We start from the raw sequence: 15,000 nt of genomic DNA on the forward strand, positions 1-15,000 counted from the left end.
TGGTGTTCGCACTCACACACACACACACACACACACACACACACACACACACACACACACACACACACACACACACACACACACACACACACACACACACACACACACACACACAACTTAAGCTTCAAAAGTCTATTAGGCATTTAGATTCGCTTCCCTATTAATTTTCTTCTCCTCGTAAAGTGCAGGCGGCTCGCGTGATGTGCCTCGTCCCTTGTGCATCTGACCGTCCTCTGCACCTCCTCCTTATCTCGTATCTTCTGGGAACGCCTTTTTTATGAACACTTTTGAGAACTCGTATTAAAGTCGAAGGGAATAGCATCACAACTTTCCTCATTGCCTCATTGCTTCTTCGGAGGGAGGAGAAAAAGAAAAAAAAACGTGAAAAGTGAGTTGAAGTTAAATGGTTTCGATGCGATTTCAGTTTAATGAGTCTTTCCTTGAGGGATTGTCCATCTTGGTGTGCTGGTGTGGCGGCGCTGTGCTGCTGTGTCCACCCTGTGTTGTTGTGTTGTGTGTGTGTGTGTATTGTGCTGTTTTGGCTTTTTGTTTTGGTAAGTGGGAATAGGTAGGCATGTTTTATACAAGGACTGCCACTTGTAGATCTGATGGCTTCTTGCAGCTTATCTTAATGATGTTCTTGTGTTTGTTCATGTGTTATTTAATCGTTTCCTTACGTCTTGATGGCTTTTTGTAACCTTCCTTGTTTTCTTACGTTCATATGTTCTTGTGTTTGTTCTTGTGAAATCTTATTGCTTGTTTTCTCGCGCCCTTACGTTATTTTTCCTTTTTGTTCAGAACATTACATGAAGTCTGCAAGTCAGTAACAAGCAGTGTGTCTCTGGTGCTTGGCGTGCCTCTACAAAGCTGAGGTGAGGAATTTTACAGTTTCTTTTGTCTCATATTATAGAAGAAGAATGACAGAAGATGAAGTATTAAAATAATGAACTGATTAACTAGCATAACAATCTGATTTACTACCATAACAAACTGATTTACTGGTATAGCAAATTGAATTACTATTGTAACAAGGTGATTTACTGGGAAAAATAACTAATTTACTGGTACAACAAACATATTTACTGGTGCAACAAACTGATTTACTGGTGCAACAAACATATTTACTGGTATAACAAACTGAACTAATGATATAACAAGCTAACAAACCAGTACCAATACTTTCTATAATTCTCCTTCTACTGGTCACCAAATCAACAATCACTGCTACTCACCCCAACTTATTTTTCACATATTCCAACTCGATATGGAGAGAGAGAGCGAGGAAGGAAGGAAGGAAGGAAGGAAGAAGAAGAAGGGAGAGGAAGGGAGGAAGGGCAAGGTTAAGTTCATCTCAGGCCACCAATAGCGTTCACTGTGCCATTGCTTTTAGTGGCGTTCAGGGGTTTTAGTAACGCTTGGGGCTACTCCATGCTTCCCGCAGACGTGACCCCCATCCTCTCTCTCTCTCTCTCTCTCTCTCTCTCTCTCTCTCTCTCTCTCTCTCTCTCTCTCTCTCTCTCTCTCTCTCTCTCTCTCTCACCACAGTCAGCTCGGGACGTTAATAAAGGTTAAATAATTACTTTTTCCGCGCCAGGCCTCCGAGTTTTCGTATTATGTCCCATCTCTCTCTCTCTCTCTCTCTCTCTCTCTCTCTCTCTCTCTCTCTCTCTCTCTCTCTCTCTCTCTCTCTCTCTCTCTCTCGTCCGGGTGACCTGATTCCTGATTCCTTTCGAAAATTTCTCTTCTCTTTTCTCTTTTTTTCGTATTTTTTTGTGTGATTCATTCTCTTTTTTTTTGTATTTTTGCACACACACACACACACACACACACTCTCTCTCTCTCTCTCTCTCTCTCTCTCTCTCTCTCTCTCTCTCTCTCTCTCTCTCTCTCTCTCTCTCTCTCTCTCTCTCTCTCTCTCTCTCTCTCTCTCTCTCTCTCTCTCTCTCTCTCTCTCTCTCTCTCGTGATAAAGATTTGTGGATTTGATAGTTTTGTGTGCATTTTATTATTGTTACGATATGTATGTAATAAAATATCTATCTATCTGTCTATCTATCTGTCTATCTATCTATCTATCTGTATCTATCAATCTCTCCACCTATTTATATATCTATCTATCCATTTATCTATCCATCAATCTATCCATATATCTGTCTATCTATCTATCTATCTATCTATCTATCTATCTATCTATCTATCTATCTATCTATCTATCTATCTATCCTTCTATCTATCTAAGTATTTATGTATGTATGTATGTATGTATGTATGTATGTATGTATGTATGTTTGATGAATTATGTTAATTTCTTAGAGACTCTTAAATGGCTTTGTGTATTCTAATGAGGTCCATATAAGAGCTCAATGGGCCTAGAAACTTACAAACTGATATATATAACATCAAAAAGTGTATTTATTCCACAGAGAAGCGATAAATTAAACGAAATAAAAAAATAATTCTCTCTCTCTCTCTCTCTCTCTCTCTCTCTCTCTCTCTCTCTCTCTCTCTCTCTCTCTCTCTCTCTCTCTCTCTCTCTCTCTCTCTCTCTCTCTCTCTCTCTCTCTCTCTCACACACACCTTTCCTCACCGAGACTCAGGTGTGTCAGGAACCGATAATGCTCACTATTGGGTTTCCTTCTCGTACTTCCTAGACGCTCATTTCGCCCCACCATGTGTGTGTGTGTGTGTGTGTGTGTGTGTGTGTGTGTGTGTGTGTGTGTGTGTGTGTGTGTGTGTTTGTGTGTGTGTGTTCCTGTGTCAATATTTAAACCATAGCAGATTAGATTGTACGTTCAACCATTTTCTTTCTTTCAACTACATCTTAAGAATACTTAAGATGTAAGATAAAAAAAAATAATAATAATGATAATAATGATAATATAGAAAAGAAAGCTTACAGTTATGCAGTTCTCACCTCAATGCCAAACATAACCAGAATATAATAGAATGCCACGTGTAGGCCTGGTGGCTTTTTGCAGCATCCCTTACTTTTTATGTACTTATGTTTTTAATATTGCTTCAGGTCAAAGAGTTGTGTGTCGAGGTAATCACCGGAGATTGGCTGAGGGGGAAAAAAAAAAGAGGTGTTCTCAATATTTCATCTTCCCATCCATTATCATTTGTAGAATAGACTGCGTAATCTTCTATTTGCAAATCACGGATGAGGAGATTAAAAAAGAGTCATTATGAAAGTGGCTTATTGTTTTATTACTGTTTATACTTATGTTCTTATTGTCTAATGAAGGAGAACGCCCTCACAATGAATTCAATGGTGTTTCCCGGAGGCAGGTGTGAAATGGGGGGAGGGAGAGGCTTTAGTTTGATCGGATTAAGTACTTAGCTGGTGTGTCAATCGCCGGCTTTGTGTGGGGAACACCGGGGCATCATTATCTGACCGCATATCAAGCATAGATACTTCATTGGCTGAGAGAACAATGGATCACGCTCTTAAACCTTTCATCGTTTCATTTCGAGAACTTAAAAGCTGTTGCGATTTTCTATGTCACTGACGAGGCTGGACAAAATCATGAACGAATACATCAGACACAATATATGCACGCCGGTTGGGAACAAAGTTAGAGAGGCGAGACTGAGATGGTTTAGGCGTGTCAGGAACAGAGATGAGGAGTATGTTAGGAGGAGGATGCTGGGGATGGGTCCAGCAGGCGGGAGAAAGAGAGGAGTACCTAGCAATGTTTATGGATGCAGTGATCACGATGCTAATATACCGTCATATTAATCCCTTTGACTGCCAGTTAGACAACACTTATTTTGAATAACCCTAGATTTTACTGAGCAGAAATAAAGCTGAGCTGTTTCATCACTCCCGATGCTATCAAAGTGTTTTTCTAATCATACACTTCACTTGTAATCTTTCACTACAACATTTCATCATGGTTGACGGGACCCATAGCAAAAATTGAAGTTTTTTGTAGTACGAGGAAAGGAAAAAAAAAAAAGATCAACGAAGACCCAGAAGATGAAAAACTCATAAACTTGCACTACAATATTTCATTATGCTTGACGGGACTCATCGAAAAAATTGAAGTTTTTAGCTCGAGAAAACTCCTCCCCCCCAAAAAAATAAATACAACGAAAAACCCCGAAGATGAAATACCAGGACATGTGAACCCCGTCAGTTTGCCTTCTGAAAGCTTCCCAGCTGCCCATTATCGACTCACGCGTGAAGGAGGTTGAGCAAATAGGGACATAGTGCGCCATCTGCTGCCTGCGCCTGGACTCCACCAAGGCTGCAGGCTGGCGGACGGCGCGCTAACCCCCACACCAAGGAGGCACTCAAACTGCCGGCCTCAGCTTCATCTGGTGTTATTGCGTGTGCCTGCCTGGTGTGCTGGTGTGTTCATGGCCGCGCTACACCACCCACTACACCCACTCCTCGCCTTACTGTGTGTGCGCGCGTGCTTAATTAATAGTAATGTCTGTTTGTCTGCCTGCCTGTCTTATCTGCTTTTTTTTTCTGTCTCCGTCTGTCTGTTTGTTGTCAATTTGCTTTTCTGTCTCCATTTTTCTCTCTGTCTGTCTGTTTGTTTATCTCTCTCTCTCTCTCTCTCTCTCTCTCTCTCTCTCTCTCTCTCTCTCTCTCTCTCTCTCTCTCTCTCTCTCTCTCTCTCTCTCTCTCTCTCTCTCTCTCTACAACACAGCGGCAATGAAATCACGAACAAAATGCAAGAAACAATTTGGTATAAATATCAAAAAGTGCAGGTATTCCGCGTCGCATTTCACCAGCAGCAGCAGCATCGCCTTTTGTCTCTCACCTCGCCTCGCGCATTTCAATTAACCTAAGCTCATCATTTGCGCAAATTCCCCCCGAAGACGATAATGCTGCGCTCGATTCTATGATGATACAACACAAAGCCTCCCCCGAATGATGGATTTGTTCACAGATGAATGAAAACACAAATTCCCAAACGTGACTTTTGTTTCCAGCACGGGTTTTGTGTGTTTTTATTTATTTATTTATTTATTTTTTGTATACTTGTGTGTGTGTGTGTGTGTGTGTGTGTGTGTGTCAAAGTCAACTGTGATTATTTTATTTTATGTTGATTTGTCGCCATTCATTTTCTTTTTTTTTATGTCTGTAATAATACTTTTGTTTCATTTGTTTTCAATGTTGCACGAAAAAAAAGACTTATTAAGAGTTACAGATAAAGTGCTTTTGTAACCGAGCCTTTGTTTTGTTAATCTGTTAATTGTGGCGCCATAATGCGGTAATGTGACACTTAACTGAAAGAAGGCCTGAAGAGAGAAACGAAGAGGCACCATTTTTCGTTTATGTAGCAAGGAAATCAAGGGGCAAGAGCTTTACAATACTAGCAAGAGGGTTTTGATATATTAACTTGGTGGTTTCTGCGTCTTGACAGTGTATTCATATGACACTCAACTAAAAGAAGATTGAAAGAAAAAAAAAGCAAGAAATAACGTATTTTTCAACATAGGAAGGAGACTAACCAAGGGCAAAGAAATGGTAAAAAATTAGAAACCCACTCAATTTTCCGCCTCTATGAGATGAGTGTAGAAAAACGTTTAGAATTTATAGAATGAAATATAGAAAAACATATAGGACATATAGAACTGAAGTCAGACTAGGAAAAACATCATTCAGAATCAGAAACGCACAGAAAGCTATTCCAGTGTGTAGAGACAAAAGATAAAATAATAACACCTATACAGGTAGGCTTTGAAATTCGCTGTCTGGATCTGTATTTCCTCCTTCCTCCTTCCTTAGCCTTGCTTGAGAGAGGACTTCCAAGGCACCTTCAAAACCTGAAATGGCTTTTCTTTGGTATTTTTCTTCTTTCTTCTTTGATTTTTTTTTTCCGGAGTAGGGGAGGGAAATAATTTGTTGGCTTCTTTTTTCTCTGGACTTGCTTTTGCACGCCGATCTTCCTCCTGCGTGCATCAGAAAAGCTGGAATAGACGAACAGTGTTTCAGGGTAAAAGAAGGAACCTGGAAGAAGAGGAGGCGCCGTCTTGTGTCCCTCCTGCACCAAATGTCGGCTGGTTGTCTGTTTCTTGCTCTCATTAATGTGTCCTCTTTGCTCTCCCATTTGTCTTGCCTGTTTGTCTTTTTTTTTTCTCACATTTACCCTTCTCTCTCTCTCTCTCTCTCTCTCTCTCTCTCTCTCTCTCTCTCTCTCTCTCTCTCTCTCTCTCTCTCTCTCTCTCTCTCTCTCTCTCTCTCTCTCTCTCTCTCTCTCTCTCTCTATCAAATTTTCTGCCGGTCACCCCTCGTTACCTTATGTGTGTGTGTGTGTGTGTGTGTGTGTGTGTGTGTGTGTGTGTGTGTGTGTGTGTATGTGTGTGTGTGTGTAAGTAAAGAATAAATTCAAAGTTGGCCCACAATCACATTAAAGAAAATGGGAAGTGTACACATTCTTGAGGGAAACGAAGACAACTTTTCCCAGTAATACAATTGTCACTTCCAAGCCTCACTCATTCTCCCTCTCCCTCTCCCCCTCCCCCTCCCCCTCTCACCCCTCCCACCCCTCTCACTCTCTCTCGGACCCACTCAACCTCTTGAAGCCTCCCCAATCCCGTGTCAATTCCTCCTCTCCATCCTCCCTCCCGCCTCCCCTCCCTCACCCTCCCCCAGCCCTTCCTTCCTTCTTGGATTAGATGCTCTGAGCTATCACAACGACCAGGCGCCTCCTCCTCCTCCTCCTCCTCCTCCTCCTCCTCCTCCTCCTCCTCCTCCTCCTCCTTACCACCTCCATCTCCACCCAGCCACCCAAACCCTCCTATTCCTCACCACCGCCTTACTCTCCCCGACTCTCCCTGCCTGCCCCAGCACACACGACACAATCAATTATCTACTTTCACACACACACACACACACACACACACACACACACACAGATATATAATGTTTTACTTATTATTTTTGTCAAGTATGGTAAGTTTACACAGTTAGCGTTGTTTTCTGATGCTGAAATTCAAAGGCGTTTCAAGTGTCCCCATTATTCACTTGGGTGTTGGTTGGTTGGCTGGTAATTAGTTCATTCGCAGTGTTGGTGTTGGTGAGGTGTTGAGGGCAGAGCATTCCAAGCCTATCGGGTACTCGTGCGCAATACATGACACGCAGACAACAGGTCCTCTCCTTAGTGACAGAGGTTGGCCCCGTGCATGAGTCCTCCTTGCTGTTTTCCTCTATTGTATCTTTTAACATTCTGACACTAAGCAGTAGTTCAAAGCTACGTTATTGGATGAGGATAGGAGAAAGAAACACTTTAAATTCTACGTCACTAAACCTGTCGCTTGATTGCATTTTGATTCACTTGCATTTGTGTATGAGATTCAGTACCCGGTGCTCTGTATCTGGTTGGCTGTCGTTTGGTTTGATTTTATTGACCATAACGTATTATAATAAACCATAATTTTTTAAACAATACATAAGATAGTGCAAAATATGAATGAACCCCGAAAGAAACGCAAATGATCATAATCTGTACCGTTGCCCATTTTTTGTTCCTCCTGTATCATGAGCAACCATTATCAGGCAGCAGTCCTACATTCCACCACAGTCGTACGTACCACCACACCACCACACCTTCATCTCACTCTCTGCTCCCTCCTGGATCCTCTCCATTCAACAGGCGCTTTCATAGATCTTCTCATGAGCTTCCCCATCTTTTTTTTTTTTTTTTTATCGCATTATCCAACTAGTTTAACTTTGATTTCTGGTTAACTGCACTCATACTTCAGCTCACCTCACGTCCTTGTTCCTTAAATGCTCTTCTTCTTCTTCTTCTTCTTCTTCTTCTTCTTCTTCTTCTTCTTCTTCTTCTTCTTCTTCTTCTTCTTCTTCTTCTTCTTCTTCTTCTTCTTCTTCTTCTTCTTCTTCTTCTTCTTCTTCTTCTTCTTCTTCTTCTTCTTCTTCTTCTTCTTCTTCTTCTTCTTCTTCTTCTTCTTCTTCTTCTTCTTCTTCTTCTTCTTCTTCTTCTTCTTCTTCTTCTTCTTCTTCTTCTTCTTCTTCTTCTTCTTCTTCTTCTTCTTCTTCTTCTTCTTCTTCTTCTTCTTCTTCTTCTTCTTCTTCTTCTTCTTCTTCTTCTTCTTCTTCTTCTTCTTCTTCTTCTTCTTCTTCTTCTTCTTCTTCTTCTTCTTCCCCCTCTTCCCCCTCCTCCTCCTCCTCCTCCTCCTCCTCCTGCTGCATCTCTCTCTCTCTCTCTCTCTCTCTCTCTCTCTCTCTCTCTCTCTCTCTCTCTCTCTCTCTCTCTCTCTCTCTCTCTCTCTCTCTCTCTCTCTCTCTCTCTCTCTCTCTCTCTCTCTCTCTCTCTCTCTCTCTCTCTCTCTCTCTCTCTCTCTCTCTCTCTCTCTCTCTCTCTCTGTGTGTGTGTGTGTGTGTGTGTGTGTGTGTGTGTGTGTGTGTGTGTGTGTGTGTGTGTTTGTAAGGGGAGCGGCCCAATGGCATCAATCGGAAAAGGGAAAAGGAACAGAGTTTCAATGTCAGAATACGCCAGCCAGCCAGCAGCCAGCCAGCAGCCAGCCAGCAGCCGCAACCCGAAGTCACGACATCCCCACGGCCTCTAAAAACAATGACTGTCCTTGTAATATATAGACTGACTTACTAGTACTGACACACATTTTGCCTCCTGTTCTCTCTTTCTCTGTATTTCTTTCTCTTTCTTACACACACGCAGAAGGAAAGAGTTACATAGAGTTACATATACCTACATAGAAAAACAGGCCACAACAGACCTTGCTGGCCTGACCTAGAACTATTGAGGTGACAGTAGAAAAAAGGACAGCAAAGCAGAAGGCTTTCTCCCCACCCTCCACTCCTTCCGGAATAAGTCAAATAGGAAAACAGGTCGGAAAGAAATACTTTATGGGGTTAAAGAAGGAAAAAGCTGAAGGAAATTTTATAGGAAGGAAAGAAAATAGATGAAATGAGGTGCCCCCATTTCCTGAAGGCAAGGAAGTTAATCACTAACAAACAAATGCTGTTAGCCGCGGATTGCTGGCAAAATATTTGTCAAGACGGCGTTTTCAAAGTATGTCAAGGCGGCGTTTAAGAGAGAGAGAGAGAGAGAGAGAGAGAGAGAGAGAGAGAGAGAGAGAGAGAGAGAGAGAGAGAGAGAGAGAGAGAGTTATACATTATCTTAAATTTAATGGCGTGCATTATACTTAAGAATAACTTGACCCCACCCACTGCTAAACTCCTTGTCTTCGTTCCCTTCTCTTTCTCTTTCTCTCTTCCTCTTCCACCCTTCTACTTCCAACCCTATCCCTCCCTCCCTCCCTCCCTCTCCACCACCACCACCACCACCACCACCATCGCCAGCACGCAGGTCAGGGCTGAAAGACATCCGGCTCCTCCTCCTCCTCCTCCTCCTCGTATTTCGTCTTTCCTGTAATGTCATTTTTCCTCATTTCTCATTGGAGTTTCCTTCTTTTATTTCCTTCTCTTTTTTCCTTCCTTCGCTTTTCTCACTGGTTTATTGTTTTACGTCCTTATTCCGATTCATAAGACCTGTTTTTTGTTTCTCATTGCATTCCACTTCCTTTTGTATCCTGATTTTTTATTTTATTTCTTTCATTATTGCATTTAATTTGTACCTCCTCCTCCTCCTCCTCTCTCTCTCTCTCTCTCTCTCTCTCTCTCTCTCTCTCTCTCTCTCTCTCTCTCTCTCTCTCTCTCTCTCTCTCTCTCTCTCTCTCTCTCTCTCTCTTTTCCTCCTCCTCCTCCTCCTCCTCCTCCTCCTCCTCCTCCTCCTCCTCCTCCTCCTCCTCCTCCTCCTCCTCCTCCTCCTCATCTTCCTAATTGCATTCTATTTTCCTCGCTACCTCTGCTCCTCTCACCATTTCTTTATCTTCTCTTCATGTAGTTTTCCTTCTTCTTCGTCTCTAAATCACTTTAAAGTCATTTCTCAATTTTATCGTTGCCGTCGTTATCATTTTCCTTCCCCTCCTCCTCCTCCTCCTCCTCCTCCTCCTCCTCCTCCTCCTCCTCCTCCTCCTCCTCCTTGTCATCTTCGTCTTCGCCCTCATTTTCTCCTTCACCCCGCTTTCGTTCTGAGATCCTCCTCCTCCTCCTCCTCCTCCAACTCTTCTTACATTTCTTCCTTCTCTTTTTCCTCCTCATCCTTCTGTTTATCTCCAAATTCCTTTGTTCTTCTCTCTCTCTCTCTCTCTCTCTCTCTCTCTCTCTCTCTCTCTCTCTCTCTCTCTCTCTCTCTCTCTCTCTCTCTCTCTCTCTCTCTCTCTCTCTCTCTCTCTCTCTCTCTCTCTCTCTCTCTCTCCCTTCCCTCGTTTAGTCCCAAGTGAAGTATGGTTTTTATCTTCAATACAAGCATGTTTACAGCCTGTTTGCTTGCCTTTACAGGTGGCGGGGCGAGGGGCGGGGCGAGAGGTAGGGGGAGGGTGGGCGGGGAAGAGGGGTAAGGAAGAGGGAGCCAGGGATGGGCGTCTAAATGGGTGTGGGAAGGAGTGAAGGGAATTATGGAAGTAGGAAAAGATGTTTTTTGTTTTGTTTTTCGCTTCTTTTTTTTTGGGGGGGAGAGGTGGGGGTGTGGGGATGGTGGTGGTGATGGTGTTTTAGTTGTTGTTGTTGTTGTTGTTGTTGCTTTCTAAAAATTTATTACTGTTCAAGTAATAAATTTCCACTAACATTTTTATCCCTAGTAGAGATAGCAGTAGTAGTAGAATGAGGAGCAGGAGGAGGAGGAGGAGGAGGAGGAGGAGGAGGAGGAGGAGGAGGAGGAGGAGGAGAAAGAAGAAGAAGAAGAAGAAGAAAAACAAGAAGAAGAAAAAAAGAAAAGAAAAGAAAAAGAAGAATCGAAGAAGCAGCAGAAGAAGCAGATGAGGAGGAACTAGATAACAACAACAACAACAACAACAACATCAACAACAACAACACCAGCAGCCGCACCAGCAGCAGCAACAGCAACATCAGAAGCAGAAGCAGCAGCAGAAATAGGAACATCGCCCCAAACCCAATACAAACACTACAAGTCTAGAGGTAGGTCGCTCTGCTGGAGAAGGAGGAGGATGGAAGGTCCCACGAGTGGCTAGACGCGGCTGTTGGGGGACGGGGGAGTGGCTGCGGTGCTTGGGAAGGTCGAGAACGGCGGGGAGAGGAGTTGAGGCTTAATCAGACCGAGTGGGAAGTGAGGTCTTGTACCTAAAGCAAGTTAGGCTAACAACAGGGGAATATGATGGTGTTTGTGGTGGTGTTGGTGGTGGTGGTGGTGGTGGTGGTGGTGGCGGTGCTGGTGGCAGAGGTGACCAGACTAAGGGTATTCTGAAACATTTTTGTTCACACCTCCCACTATTTTCAAAAGGCTCTAGTTAAAGTTACACGTGTTTGTGAGGGTGTTTTTTTTTCGGTTCTAGTGACAGATTGACAAGGTTTCTATATTATTAACAAGCGAAACACTTTTGAGAGCCCGGCTAATCATCTCTGTGGCGTTGGAAAACAGTCGTGGTGAGAGAGCGAAGCGTTTCTGAATACGGGCCTAACCAGACCAGATCAGGCCAGACTAATACCAGACCAGATTAACACCAGACCAGATCAGACTAATACCAGACCAGACAAGACTCCGTAGATGATGGTCAGGTCACTAAGCAGCCTGCCACGAGGAGTCCCAAGCACGAAAGCGTCTTGGGAAGCGTGGAGTCATCTGAGGCTGTGTGTTGGGAGAGGCACGGTCACCACCACTCTTACTTGGCACTCTCCCAAGGCATCTCCCTCCGCCTCCGTCTCTCCCACTCTCCCACGCGCCACCCCCACCACTGTGCCCTCCTGCTATCCATTCTCCTCCTCCTCCTCCTCCTCCTCCTCTTTCCTCCCTCGTCTTCTTCCCCACCTACTCCTCTCTTCCTCGCTCTCTCCGGTTTCTTCTCCTTCATACCCTTCGCTTTCTCCTCTCCCTTCCTCTCTCTGACCTCCTCCTCCTCCTCCTCCTCCTCCTCCTCCTCCTCCTCCTCCTCCTCCTCCTCCTCCTCCTCCTCCTCCTCCTCTCCCCTACCTTCCTCCTCCTCCACTAATCCATCCTCTCCACTCTCATGCATCTCCTATTCCGTTCACTTATCTCCCTTTCCGTCTTCCTCTGTCTGTCTGTTTGTTTGTCCGTGTCTTTCTTTGTCACCACGCGTCTGTCTGTCTGTCTGTTTGGATGTGTATCTGGTTTTGTTTCTTTGTCTCTTTGTTTCTTTGTCTGTTTGTTGGTTTATCTGTCTTTTCTCTTTCTGTGAAATTGTTTTGTCTGTTTTCTTCGTTGTCTTTGTGTTTTGTACTCGTGGTTGTAAATATACGGAAAGATACACACACACACACACACACACACACACACACACACACACACACACACACACACACACACACACACACACACACACACACACACACACACACACACACACACACACACACAAATATGGATCACTCAGTAGATAAATAAATAAGCTCATGAATAAATGTATGGACATAAAACATTTTTATGTATGATTTAGTAATACATTCGTTCTGTTCCTGACATCTATCCTTTTTTATGGTATTTTTTTTCTCTCCCTCTTTCTTTCTCTCCCCTCAAGATGATCAAATTAGTTTCCCCTTCATCTTATTTATTTCTGAGTATTTCAGCTTATAGCCATTAGTGCTGACTCCTGGCAGTGTCTTCCTTCTACTCCTTCCCTCGGTCACCTGCCTCGCTTTCTTCTCCTCAGAGGAGCTGATAGATCTCCTCTTCTTTCTACTCACAGGGACTGCTACGTGTGGGTCTGACGGCTTCTTGCATCTTCTCTTATTTTCTTATGTTCTTATGTTCTTATATTGCTCTTCGTCCTCCTTTTGATCGTTGTCGTCGTTCCCTTTTTCCTCCTTTTCCTCCTCCTCCTCCTCCTCCTCCTCCTCCTCCTCCTCCTCCTCCTCCTCCTCCTCCTCCTCCTCCTCCTGTCTCACCGTATGTTAGATATTATACTTTATCGTGCTCCCCACAACAGTCCCATAATGACTAACTTGTTCGCCCATGTTTATTCTTCCTTTGAGTTGCTTTTCTTCCTTTCCTTCCTCCTCAACACTCTGTCGTGCTCTAATACGAATGAATCAGTCTTCAGTCAGTTTTATTGCAAGAAGGATATTATGATAAGAGACAAGTAAAAGAAATAAATATGATTCACGTAGATGAATATTTTAATCACTTGGAAAACACCAGACCAACTGTGAGAATTGATGGTGAATTACAGTGCACAAGTGACGCATGCCAATTAAAATTCTGAGTTATTACTTTTTTTTTTTACTTTACTGACAAATAGGTGGAATCCTTAACTCATTCATTACCATCCATAATTTCTAATATTCACTGAAATCAAGACATTTCCTAGTGTAATCTTGGACTTACTTTTGGACTGTTTTTGTTAGGGTCTGGCACCTTCAGAGGACATTTTTTTTTCAGTTTTGTTACCCTTGGCCAGAATCCTTCTTATCTAATAAAAAAAAGTTTAGTTAGAATATATAACATAAGTAAGTTAGAATATATAACGTAAGTATAGATTTAAATATGATTATGAAAATTGTTATATGACTAATAAAATCTTAAAGTTGTATCTAGAACAGAGTGAAACTAGAAAGATTACGTTCAATATTCTCTACACGCTCTTTGATGCATTTGTTTATCAACATGCAGTCAAGCTGACCCTGTGTCTTGAGTATGATTTTGTCCTTTCACTGACAGATGTTTTTTTTTTTTTTTCCATAATCAACTTTTAACACACTTTCACACTTGAGTCTCTTAAATACTAGTTATGTGGCTTATGCTTTATCTCTTTTCGGTGTCCACGCATACAATTATTTTCTCAACTGTGATTTGAATGTTAACAAGGGATGGCCACACCAGTGAAAAGTTAGTATTTACGTAGTTATTGGCCTGATGTGGAGAGGTAGATAAATAGATGAATAAATAAATAAAGTAATCAAAGTAGATTTTTCTCTTAATATATTCACTTAGAATAAAAAAAAATAAAAATCAATCCGCTAGTCTTTATATATTGTTCACCAAATCTGTAAACCCCGGAAATGACCTCACTTAACACCCGTGCATAAAAAAAAGGTGATAAATCGTAATCAAGCAGGTATGGGCCAATCAGTGCAGCGCGTCACGCACAAATTAATGGAGGTTGTTAAGAGACAAAGTGCTTCATTACTTAGAGGGAAATAAATCAGTTAAGGGCTATTGACTGCAATAAAAAAATAACTAAATAAATAAATGAACGTGAATAACAAACAATATAATTACAGGCATCCTTAGTGGGCCTTTTTTTTTTTTAAGTTTGGTTGCCCTTGGCCAGAGTTCCTCTTATACAGAAAATGCGTGAAGGAGACTTATCAAGGGCACAAAAGAAGGAAAAAAAGAAAAACTGTTAAATTCTCGCTCTTAAAAGAGAAAAAATAGAAGAGAATACAGAATTGGAGGCCAGTTTAATTCATGCCTAACAAAATTTTTTTATGAGAGAGAGAGAGAGAGAGAGAGAGAGAGAGAGAGAGAGAGAGAGAGAGAGAGAGAGAGAGAGAGAGAGAGAGAGAGAGAGAGGATAGGCTAGCCATTAAAAAAAAAAGTTGGGTGAATCCTGCTAATTTGTACGCTCAAAAAAAAAAAAAAGTCAAACAGAGAAGAGTCGAAAACAGAGATTAATTAAGTTTCAGGGACGCATCAGTATTCTTCTCTCGAAACAGGCCGTCGGAAGTCCTAGGAAGGAGGAAAACAGAAGCAGGCAGGGAGTTCCGGAGTTTAGCAGTGAGAGTAATGAAAGGTTAGACTGGTTAACTCTTGTTTTAGCGAAGATGACTGAATAAAGATAAAAATGAGTAAGAACGCTCGTGCAGTGAGGCCGCGGGAGAGGAGGAGGAGGGGTGCAGTTACCAAGTTCAGAAGAGCAGTAACCATAAAAATAACGGCTTGACGGGTTGGCTTTTCAGTAATGTCCACATATATGACGCAGAGATATAAAAGCTAGATCAACTTAACCAACCCTTAACATTTTTTTC

The 15,000-nt window shown here is 42.4% G+C and overlaps 1 protein-coding gene and 1 long non-coding RNA gene across 4 annotated transcripts in view; one reads left to right on the plus strand and one right to left on the minus strand.

Annotated features, from left to right (window-relative positions):
• LOC135090345 (uncharacterized) overlaps window positions 1-15,000 on the plus strand; it is a 227,980-nt gene that overhangs the window by 148,858 nt on the left and 64,122 nt on the right. For both annotated transcript variants that reach the window (XR_010261881.1, XR_010261882.1), the window contains one exon: window positions 799-872. This is a non-coding gene — a long non-coding RNA (uncharacterized LOC135090345). The remainder of the gene's footprint in view (window positions 1-798; window positions 873-15,000) is intronic.
• Window positions 1-15,000, minus strand: part of LOC135090333 (DBH-like monooxygenase protein 1) — a 58,674-nt gene that overhangs the window by 15,956 nt on the left and 27,718 nt on the right. The gene's annotated exons all lie outside the window — the stretch shown is intronic.

Source organism: Scylla paramamosain, chromosome 3 (assembly GCF_035594125.1).
Source record: "Scylla paramamosain isolate STU-SP2022 chromosome 3, ASM3559412v1, whole genome shotgun sequence".
In the NCBI taxonomy this organism is placed as follows: domain Eukaryota; kingdom Metazoa; phylum Arthropoda; class Malacostraca; order Decapoda; family Portunidae; genus Scylla; species Scylla paramamosain.